The sequence below is a fragment of the Salvelinus namaycush genome, chromosome 8 (assembly GCF_016432855.1).
Source record: "Salvelinus namaycush isolate Seneca chromosome 8, SaNama_1.0, whole genome shotgun sequence".
NCBI lineage: Eukaryota > Metazoa > Chordata > Actinopteri > Salmoniformes > Salmonidae > Salvelinus > Salvelinus namaycush.
The window spans coordinates 39,306,569-39,318,571 of NC_052314.1; positions in this window are offsets into that span (position 1 = coordinate 39,306,569).

Here is a 12,003-nt window from a genome sequence, read left to right on the forward strand (position 1 = left end):
ACCACTATGCTTGAAAATATGGAGTGATACTCAGTAATGTGTTATATTGGGTTTGCCACAAACATAACACTTTGCCATATTTTTTTGCAGTATTACTTTATTGCCTTGTTGCAAACCGGATGCTTGTGTTAGAACATTTTTATTCTGTACATTCTTTTCGCTCTGTCAATTAGGTTAGTATTATACAGTAACTACAATGTTGTTGATCCATCCTCAGTTTTCTCCTATCACAGCCATCAAACTCTGTAACTGTTTTAAAGTCACCATTGGCCTCATGGTAAAATCCCTGAGCGGTTTCCTTCCTCTCCAGCAACTGAGTTAAGAAGGACGCCTGTACTGATACACCATCCAAAGTGTAATGAATAACTTCACCATGACCAAAGAGATATATGCTTTTTTTTACCCATCTACTAGCAGGTGCCCTTCTTTGTGGGGAATTGGAAAACCTCCCTGGTCTTTGTGGTTGAATCTGTGTTTGAAATTCACTGCTCGACTGAGAACTTACAGCTAATTGTATGTGTGGGGTACAGAGATGAGGTAGTAATTAAAAAATAATGTTAAACACTATTATTGCACACAGAGTGAGTCCATGCAACTTATTATGTGACTTGTTAAGCACATTTTTACTCCTGAACTTATTTTGGCTTGCCATAACAAAGGGGTTGAATACTTATAGACTCATTTCAGCTTTTTAATGTTAACATTTTGTAAACATTTTGAAAAACATAATTCCACTTTGATATTATGGGGTATTGTGTGTAGGCCAGTGGCAAAACATCTCAATTGAATCAATTTTAAATTCAGGCTGTAACATAACAAAATGTGGAAAAAGTCAATGGGTGTGAATACTTTCTGAAGACACTGTAAGCCAGGACATGGGTCGTTCTGTAACCCAAATGATAGATAAAGCCAATTTTCCAAATTCTCACAATAACATTGTATTATATAGATAGATTTAGCCTACTTTAAAAAAATCTCCATTTAGGATACGCAGAATATTTAAAATTGGCCAAATAATGTATTATTTTATTTTTTATTTAATATATTTTAAATACATTCCAACATATATTCTGTAATATATGTTGGAATGTATTTAAAATATGTTAAATTTTAAATATTAAATGAATACATGTAAAATGTATATCACAATATACACTGAGTGACATAGACTGACCAGGGGAATCCAGGTGAAAGCTATGATCCCTTATTGATGTCACTTGTTAAATCCACTTCAATCAGTGTAGATGAAGGGGAGGAGACAGGTTAAAGAAGGATTTTTAAGCCTTGAGACAATTGAGACATGGATTGTGTATGTGTGCCATTCAGTAGGTGCCAGGCGCACCGGTTTGTGTCAAAAACTGCAACACTGCTGGATCTTTCCTGCTAAAAATTTCCCATGTGTATCAATAATGGACCGCCACCCAAAGGACATCCAGCCAACTTGACACAGCTGTGGGATGCATTGGAGTCAACTGTGGAAAGCTTTTGACGTGACTTTACTTTCATTAATCCGATGACTGTTATTTATTTAATCAACTAACTACGTTTAATTGTTACCCAATTAAATTAATCATGTCACAATTAACTCCTTAGGATTTGGGGCACCACGAGAGTGTTTGTTTATAGAGTTACCATCTCCCGAATTAACCTATTAAGGTCTTTACCTATCACATCCATAAAACAGTCAACGTATTAATCATAACCTCGTATCTTATCATCATTCTGAACAGTCGTAACCTCCTGCATCTGCAAAAAACCCAGCCTTACTTATGATTCAGTACTACACAAATTGGTTTAATTATTTATTATTTACTAGCTAACTAAATGATAACACAGGATAAACATACACACTTATACATTAGAAAAAGGTCCCTAGCGGACTGACACAACACATGGCGGCTTGTTACAAAGGAGATGGAGAGGGAGGGAGAGAGAGAGAGTGAAAGAGATACTTATTGTTGATACATTTTAGGAACTACTCTCACGGTAATGATATTCTTTGCACACAAACCACCACCCGTTTGGAGTAAGAAATCATGAATCTATTTACGTGTAAATGCCTTTGAATCTCTGTCGGTATCAGGCCTTCTTTAGGAAGAGTGTTGGGCCTTTCCGCGGCACGCTTGTAAGGCTCTGATTGTCCAGAAGGGGTCCAATCCATTTCTTCTACTGTTGCTCTCCTCTGCCGTCGCCCGGCATCCCGCGACTCGTCGTGTAGTCCTGAACTGAACTACACTCTGCTTCCACTCGCCATGAAAAAGTATTATTGAAGATAGGCTAGCCAGCCGTATCAATAGTTCTCAGTGGGGTGATGAGAGTAGTAGACTACGATGGTCTTAAAAGTAGTAGAATCGTCCCACTTAAATTCCCTTTTCTAGATACTTTACATAGGACAGCTAATCAGCCGTACCAGTTATTGTCCGGGAGGTGACGTTATCGTCTCTACCTCGTGTTTAGATTTCAGAGTTCAAACCACTTTTGGCGTGAGCTGCAGCTACACGCCTCTCTGGTCTAAATGTTGTTTTTTACCAATCCTTTTATACACTCTGGTTAAAAGGGACGGTTCTGTCAGGCTGACACGCTCTCTGACCTCACTCGTGGTGTGGCTACTTACTGTGCAAAGTTTATAGATTTTTTTTTTTTATCTCTGATAGTTCCCTATGTTAACAAAACTACTTTAATCATTTTTCATATTTCATGCACAACGTGTAGTGTACATGTAGTGGGTATACTTTTCAAGTTACAGTATTTCCTTTATAACATTTTTATTGACGTCACAAAATAACAACCGAAATGACATCATTATTCTTTAGATCATCTCTGACCATTCCCCACGTTCTACATTAGAAATATTGTTCCAGTATTCGCTTTAGAATGTGTTTGAGTTTCGGCTGGAAAAAAGTCTTTGGAGACAAAGCACATTCCTTTGTGACCCTGGATCTCCTCTCCTTTCATTTACAACAGGGCGTGCGGTGTCAACCCCCCACCAGCTCCCTCCTCCCCCCTCTGTGGGTGAGAGAGGGTCTGGTTACTGTCATCCATTGCCAAGCTGATCTGACCTATTTGGATCCTCACAGGACAGTCATGACACTTTCGACACCCCCGATGAACTGAGGCTTTTCTTATGGTAAAAGAGCGGGGTGCAATGCAATATTAGGCAGGTGTTCCTAATGTTTGGTTTACTCAGTGTATGTTAAATGCATTCAAAATATTTCCCAAAAAATTCTGAAATACATTGGAGAATGTATTTTAGAATATATTTTCACATGTATTCATCAATATTTTTGGTAAATATATTTGAAAAAATGTATTTGAAAATGTTTTGTCAAACATATTCCAACATGTAAGATATATATTTTAAATTAAAATGTAAGGCAAATATAAAAACTGCCCAAATCATATTGTAACAAAATGGTGACTGTTCATTGGCATCACATGCACTCATGTCAGTCTCATTAAGACTGCAGAACAGGCAGTGTACAAGCCTAACCTTTAAACACAGAACACAACAGAACACATTAACTGGCATGACAATCCGTCTCCTGGGAGGCCAAAAAAGACTAAAACTAATCCAGGCACCCAACAAGTCATGCCACCAAGTCTTGTAATAGGCATACAAAATCTTGCATTGGAAAACCTCCCCATACAAAATCATTTTTATTATACTTGGCAGAAAAACACACCAAAAGCGCTAACATGCATTTAAATGAAGAAAAAAAATGGGTGCAAGCATGATACATTATCGGTCATTTAGTGACTCCATGTCTTTCATGTGCATATAACAAACAAACTTGACGAAAGCATTGCAACCAACGTCAAATGGGCAGAACTTAACGTATACTGGATCATTCCCCGAAATGAGTGCCTTTTGCGTCCCTTTGATATGTTAAGTAGAAATGATGCATCAATATTGCATTTTAAAATCCTGTTATATGAAATGAAGTGCCCATTAATATAGACCACATGGATAATTCAATAAATCAGATTTTCCATATGAATAAGCATTTGCTAAAGTGCCAAAATTCAGCATTTTGACATGTCCCTCTTTGAACCCTCTGTGACTTCTAGGAAGATTTTAACCGACTAACCCCCTAATATACTCAACGTTTTCACTATCATTGTACAGCCTTAGTTATTTTGTTGCTTTGACAAAGGCATGTCTGAAGATTATTATTTATTTCATGTGATTAGTGATTCGTTGACGTCTGTCCCTCATTTTAAGATCAGCCCTGTTACGTGAACTGAACTCTCGTTTTAATATGGTGAAACTATTCCTTTTTAAATATTTATTTTGAAAGAAACATTGAACATCTAATAGTCAAATGATTTCCTGGTGTTTTGTTGTCAAAAACTGAACAGGTTGAGCATAACACGTCAATCATGTTACCCATAGATAGACAGGCTAGAAATGTTCAACAATCTTTTTTGGGGGGAGTGAATTGCCCCTCCCTGTTGCACACAACAAGCTTAAATAAGCTTAAATAGATTGAAATATATGTTTTTCCCACATTGACAGGTGCAATGGTGAGGTTTTAGCACAGCAGCAGAAACATCCGGCCTTATTCACTCTAAGCCACTGAAGAAACCATTGTAAAAGCTCCCCAAGGAGAACTCTCATTAGCAACCCCCGCTGTTTCTAAACACACACATAAACGAACACATAAACATAAAAATAAGCAAACACAGCTACACACAACCAAGCACGCACACACACCGTATATACTGTAAATAACAATATGCTTCCTAAATACAGGAGAGAATAGGAAATGATGGTGCATACAGTAGGACTACCCCACATGATATAACACGCCTTCACTCAAAACTTGCTTTTCTCTCCGTCTCTCACATACATGCAGTCACTTGCGTGTGCACACAAACATGAACACATGAACGAGCACATAAACACACACACGCACGCACACGCACACACACAGAGTATACAAAACAAACACCTGCTAAGCATTTTTGTTCCTCAAATAGGAGATAATGAAAGATAATGATGGGGAAATGATGATGCTGACCCTGAAACCATGAAATACATTGTAGTCTTTCTATAAACTAGGGTACAAGTGATGATTTCCTACGCTGGACATCTTCTTACAGCTGTTGGATAATAATAATCTGATAATTCACCAGTTCATTTAAAACCTATGTTTAACCCTTTATCATGGTTTGTGTCTTGACAGATTTGTCCAAAATCATGTGACATAATACATTACTTTTCTGTCCTTGGATTTATGTCAGTGTAAGATGTTGTTATATCATATTGTATATTAACCATTAATCAGTTAAATTAGACATTGAACTTGAACCATGTAAGAATCCTGTATCTAGCTGTCTGACCGTTTTTGGTATAGTTTTCATGGGTACACAAATCCAAAAGGATGTATGCAATCGCAAAACCGAATGCTTCTCACGGAAAGGATGGTAAGTTGGTGGTTGAAGGTATCCCTCTAGTGGATTGGGGGGCTGTGCTTTGGCAAAGTGGGTGGGGTTATATCCTTCCTGTTTGGCCCTGTCCGGGGGTATCATCGGATGGGGCCACAGTGTCTCCTGACCCCTCCTGTCTCAGCCTCCAGTATTTATGCTGCAGTAGTTTATGTGTCGGGGGGCTAGGGTCAGTTTGTTATATCTGGAGTACTTCTCCTGTCTTATCTGGTGTCCTGTGTGAATTTAAGTATGCTCTCTCTAATTCTCTCTTTCTCTCTTTCTTTCTCTCTCTCGGAGGACCTGAGCCCTAGGACCATGCCTCAGGACGACCTGGCATGATGACTCCTTGCTGTCCCCAGTCCACCTGGCCGTGCTGCTGCTCCAGTTTCAACTGTTCTGCCTGCGGCTATGGAACCCTGACCTGTTCACCGGACGTGCTACCTGTCCCAGACCTGCTGTTTTCAACTCTCTAGAGACTGCAGGAGCGGTAGAGATACTCTTAATGATCGACTATGAAAAGCCAACTGACATTTACTCCTGAGGTGCTGACTTGCTGCACCCTTGACAACCACTGTGATTATTATTATTTGACCATGCTGGTCATTTATGAACATTTGAACATCTTGGCCATGTTCTGTTATAATCTCCACCCGGCACAGCCAGAAGAGGACTGGCCACCCCTCATAGCATGGTTCCTCTCTAGGTTTCTTCCTAGGTTTTGGCCTTTCTAGGGAGTTTTTCCTAGCCACCGTGCTTCTACACCTGCATTGCTTGCTGTTTGGGGTTTTAGGCTGGGTTTCTGTACAGCACTTTGAGATATCAGCTGATGTACGAAGGGCTATATAAATACATTTGATTTGATTTGAAAGAGTCACCTTACCTTGATACGTAAAACCTAAATCGATACCGTCATTAACGCGGTTCTTCAATAATTATGCATTATACTTGCTGGATGCACATTTGGTCTCCAGCTGATTCAGTTTTAGCTGTGATGTTCTCACACATCCAGAAAGAACTGTCCGGATTGACAGTCAAGTGACGAACAGCTGTTGTGATAGCGCATGCTATGCAACAACAGCCCAAGTGCTGGGCAAAAAAGGGGTTCTCGAGGAATGTACCAAATATTTTGGTGTCTAATTCATTATGCCGGTGAAGACAGTTGTGCCCGTGTTCCGTTGCAAACATTCCTCTAAATACATCTGGAACTGCATAAAAATCTTTTTTTATTTTTGTTTCAAACCATTTTTTAAATGTTGATCCCAATGTCACACATTGGCTGCATTATTTATATAGAGACCCATACAGAGCATTCAGAAAGTATTCAGACCCTTTGACTTTTCCCCCCAAAAATGTACCTCATCAATCTACACAAAATACTCCATAATGACAAAGCAAAAACAGGTTTATAGAAATTTTAGCAAATGTATTATATATAAAAACTGAAATATCACATTTACATAAGTATTCAGATCCTTTACTCTGTATTTTGTTGAAGCACCTTTGGCAGCGTGTACAGCCTCGAGTCTTCTTGGCTATGACGCGACAAGCTTGGCACACCTGTATTTGGGGAGTTTCTCCCATTCTTCTCTGCAGATCCTCTCAAGCTCTGACAGGTTGGATGGGTAGTGTGGCTGCACAGCTATTTTCAGGTCTCTCCAGAGATGTTAGATCGAGTTCAAGTCCGGGCTCCGGCTGGGCCACTCAAGAATATTCAATGACTTGTCCTGAAGCCACTCCTGCATTGTCTTGACTGTGTCTTGTTGGAAGGTGAAGCTTTGCCCCCAGTCTGAGGTCCCGAGCGCTTTGGAGCAGGCTTTCATCAAGGATCTCTCTGTACAATCTTGGTTTCATCAGACCAGAGAATCTTGTTTCTCATGGTCTGAGAGTCTTTAGTTGCTTTTTGGCAAACTCCAAGCGGGCTGTCATGTGTCTTTTACTGAGGAGTGGCTTCTGTCTGGCCACTCTACCATAAAGGCCTGATTGGTGGAGCGCTGCAGAGATGCTTGTACTTATGGGAGGTTCTCCCATCTCCACAGAGAAACTATTGAGCTCTATCAGTGTGACCATCAGGTTCTTTGTCACCTCCCTGACCAAGGAACTTCTCCCGATTGCTCAGTTTGGCAAGGAGGCCAGGTCTAGGAAGAGTCTTGGTGATTCCAAACGTCTTCCATTTAAGAATGTTTGAGGCCACTGTGTTCTTGGGGACCTTCAATGCTGCAGACATTTTTTACTACCCTTCCCCAGATCTGTGCCTCGACACAATCCTGTCTCTGCGCTCTACAGATAATTCCTTCGACCTCATGGCTTGGTTTTTGCTCTGACATGCACTGTCAACTGTGGGACCTTATATAGACAGGTGTGTGCCTTTCCAAATCATGCCCAATCAATTGAATTTACCACAGGTGGACTCCAGTCAACTTGTAGAAACATCTCAAGGATGACCAATGGAAACAGGATACACCTGATCTCAATTTCGAGGCTCATAGCAAAGGGTCTGAATACTTATGTAAATAAGTAGTTATTTTACATAAATGTGCAAATATTTCTAAAAACCTGTTTTTGTTTTGTAATTATGGGGTATTGTGTGTAGATAAAGCTGTAACGTAACAAAATGTGGAAAAAGTAAAGGGGTCTGAATACTAAGGCACTCTTGCACACCCAACCTTTTCCTACTGTGTGCAAAAAATTGCTTTCCTCTATCAGTCTTCCACACAAACACACGCACCACACTACACACAGAGCATACCCCTATAGTAGGATAATGAGTGAACGATAGGCTCTCCACCACCTACAGTACCATAACAGCATCAGCCCTATTCCTAAACAAGGACTTCCAGAGAAGAGAGGCACAGCAGACAAACAGAGAGGGGGTACGTAGGGGTAGTCGCTCTCTCTCTAAAAGTTACAGTTCCATATACACCCGTTAGGAAGGATATAAACCCAGCAGAGGAGATAAGGAAAGAGCACATTTACAGTAATCATCGATACAGTATGGCCTCCAGCTGAACTAAGAATGTGCACGCGCACACACGTAATATGCAAAATGCTAAGATACTACGTTTTGATATAAATCCCCCTGCTTCTCATTTCCCTCATCCCACCCATATACACACACACACTCCTAATCTGAATTGCAGATTCCTTCACTGCCCTGTCTGTGGCTCTCTATCTGACAGCATGATGAGGCAGGCTTGTTACCGTGAAGACTTTCAAGAGTAAATAACTCGTAATTACTTTCAGTCCGTCGACTCCCCCCCCCACCACCACCACTCTCCCCAGCCCCAGTAGAGGGGCCTGGAATACTGATCTTAAACACTCTAGGAAATAATAGAAAATGTCATCCATTTTGCTGCTGAGGAATGAGGAAAACAGAGAGAAGAGAGAAACCCCCATGGCTGTACTCACTACCAGCCCACAATCCGTTTCCAGTTCCCATTCCCATCGCCAGTGACAGCGAGGCTTGGGAGGATTGGTCCTTGGAAACAAATGGTGGATTAATGTTTCATGGAAGAGGGTGCCAGTCAGATTAATATGGTGTTTGAGGTTTCCCACTGCTCTGCTCCCATTTTTTTTTATTTTTACGATGGCAGTGAGCGCCTCTGGCCATTGGGATACAGGATAATAAATTAGGCTGATAGATGGGGTTCAACCTGAACCCTAGTCTTAACCCTAACCCTAACCCTAACCTCAACCATAACCCTAGTCTCAACCATAACCCTCGAACATGACCCTAGTTTCAACCCTAACCCTAGTCTCAACCCTAGCCCTGACTGTGGAAATGCCATGTAGCAACGCAGGGGGGAACCACCTTGTTCCTACCCCTCACCAGCTGTCTTTCTTGGGAATGGCTGTAGGGAGCATCTAAGGTGATATGGAGGGGGGAGTGTGGCTTTGTGTCTGTCGTTAATCTCCAATAAAATGATTAAAATTTGCAATAGATTTAGTGGCCTCCTGGTATCTAGGAGACATATATGACAGAAGAGGGCATGAGGAAGCATGTTCAGTGAAGAGGAACCCTGCAACAATGGCCAGCCCACCCTCTGAGCCGTGATATCCACTGCCATCTCTCCGCTCTCACATCCATTAAACCCCCAGCGAGCTGTCATTCCCCTTCAACTGGGGTACCTTATTCTATTCCCCGCTCCACTCGCCTCTCTCTCTCTCTTTCCCTCAACTCGCTTCTCTCTCTTTCTCTATTTCCAGAGAACACTCAATATAGAAGCAGGGAAAACACCGGCTGACAGTTGCACTGGGGGTAACTCATCTTTATCAGCCATTAACCGACAAAGAGATACTTTACCTCAGTTCCTACCATTGACCTTGATAACTGATAGAGGCTTTATGGTTACCTGGGCAATCAGAGAGAACCAAGGAGGGTACTAATAACAACGCAACACAAACAAGAGTTGGGCGATTTTTATAAATTTAATATATCAATATATAGAGATATTTATCAACAGCTTGATTTCATAGAAACGTGAGTGAGACCATTTTGGCATACAGTACAGATATTCCATGTAAGTACAGAAGTTGCTAAGTTTAACTCCCCCCCCCCCCCCCCCCCCCCCCTTCCCCTCCCACAGACACAAAACACCAAAACAGAAAGAACCAAGTAAAATATACAGGAGCACGAAACAAGGCACCAATAAATTAAATGATAACCCCTCGTTTAAAAATACGAAACAACAAAACCTATCTAACAGAATTAAATACAGTATAAACAACCTAAATTCTGCAATGCTTTACTGTTAAAAAGCAAAACAAAATTAAAAACAGAGAGGGGGAAAAGAGTAAACACTTTGGCAGATTATTAATTTTTAGTTACAATCAAGTAGTAAAGAAATCCAGTGCTCTTGTGTACAAATAAATTCATATATGGTCTACACTCCTTTTTAAACCTGGAGCCTTATGTTCATACTTTTTCTAAAACAGATACAGTGCCTTTGCGAAATTATTCAGACCCCTTCGATTTCATCACATTGTATTGTGTTACAAAGTGGGATTAAAATAGATTTGACTTTTTTTTTGTCAACAATCTACACAAAATACTTTGTACTGTCAAAGTGGAAGAAAAATTAATTTTTTTTAAGATAAAAAATGTCAGTATTCAGCCACTTTGTAGAGGCAAGCCTAAATTAGTTCAGGGGTAACCATTTGGCGTAACACATCACATAATAAGTTACATGATTTTTATGACTAACCCTTCCTCAGTCCCCCAAACATACAATATCTGTATGGTCCCTCAGTCAAGTATTGAATATCAAGCACAGATTCAACTACAGAACCAGAAAGCTTTTCGAAAGCCTCAAAGAAGGGCAGTTCATTAGCATTTTATTTATTTAACCTTTATTTAACTAGGCAAGTCAGTTAAGAACAAATTCTTATTTACAATGACGGCCAAACCCGGACGACGCTGGGCCAATTGTGCGCCGCCTATGGAACTCCCAATCACGGCCAGTTATGATACAGCCTGGATTGGTAGATGGGTAACAAAAACAAATCAGACATTGACTATCTCTTTAAGCATGGTCAACTTAATAATTATGCTGTGGATGATGTATTAAATCACCCAGACACATCAAAGATACAGTCGTCCTTCTGAACTGAGCTGCAGGACAGGAATGAAACTGCTCAGTGATGTTACGATAAGGCCATTGGTGATTTTAAAACAGCTACTGAGTTCAATGGCTGTGATGGGAGAAAACTGAAGTTGAATCATAACATTGTAGAGACTCAACAATAATTACCTAAATGACAGTGAAAAGAAGAATAGAAATATACAGAATACAAATATTCCAAAACATGCATATTGTATGCAACAAGGCACTAAAGTAATACAGCAAAGACATTTTTAGCCTAAATGCAAAGCCTTATGTTTGCTGCAAATCCAACACAACACATCACTGAATAACTGCCTCCTTATTTTCAAGCATGGTGGTGGCTGCATCATGTTATGGGTATGCTTGACATCAGCAAATACTGGGGAGTTTTTTAGGATAAAAAAAAAACAGGACGGAGCTTAGGACACACAAAAAATTCAAGAGGAAAACTTGCTTCAGTCTGCTTTACACCAGATACTGGGAGAGGAATTTACCTTTCAGCAGGACAATAACCTACAACACAAGGCCAAATTTACACTGGAGTTTCTTACCAAGAAAACAGTAAATGTCCCTGAGTGACCAAGTTACAGTTTTGACATAAATGTGCTTGAAAATCTATGGCAAGACTTGAAAATTGCGGTCTAGCCATGACCTCCATCTTGACAGAGCTTGAAGAATTTAGCAAAGAATAATGGGCAAATATGTTCCGCATCCCTGGTCACAGACTCCTTGAGCAATTATTACAAGAGCGGAAATCTGCACAATCTGATCAGTAAAGTTTATTACAGTTCAAACTATTTTGAACTGTAATAAATGTTCCACTCAAAATAGATTTTCAAAATAGAAGATTTTAATAATTTAATTTAAATGACTTGGAAACAACGTTGATTCAACCAGTGTGCCCAGTGAGCTAGCATTACTCTAGCCAACCCAACTCCATTTGTTTCTACCGACTATCATGTATCCCAGTGCT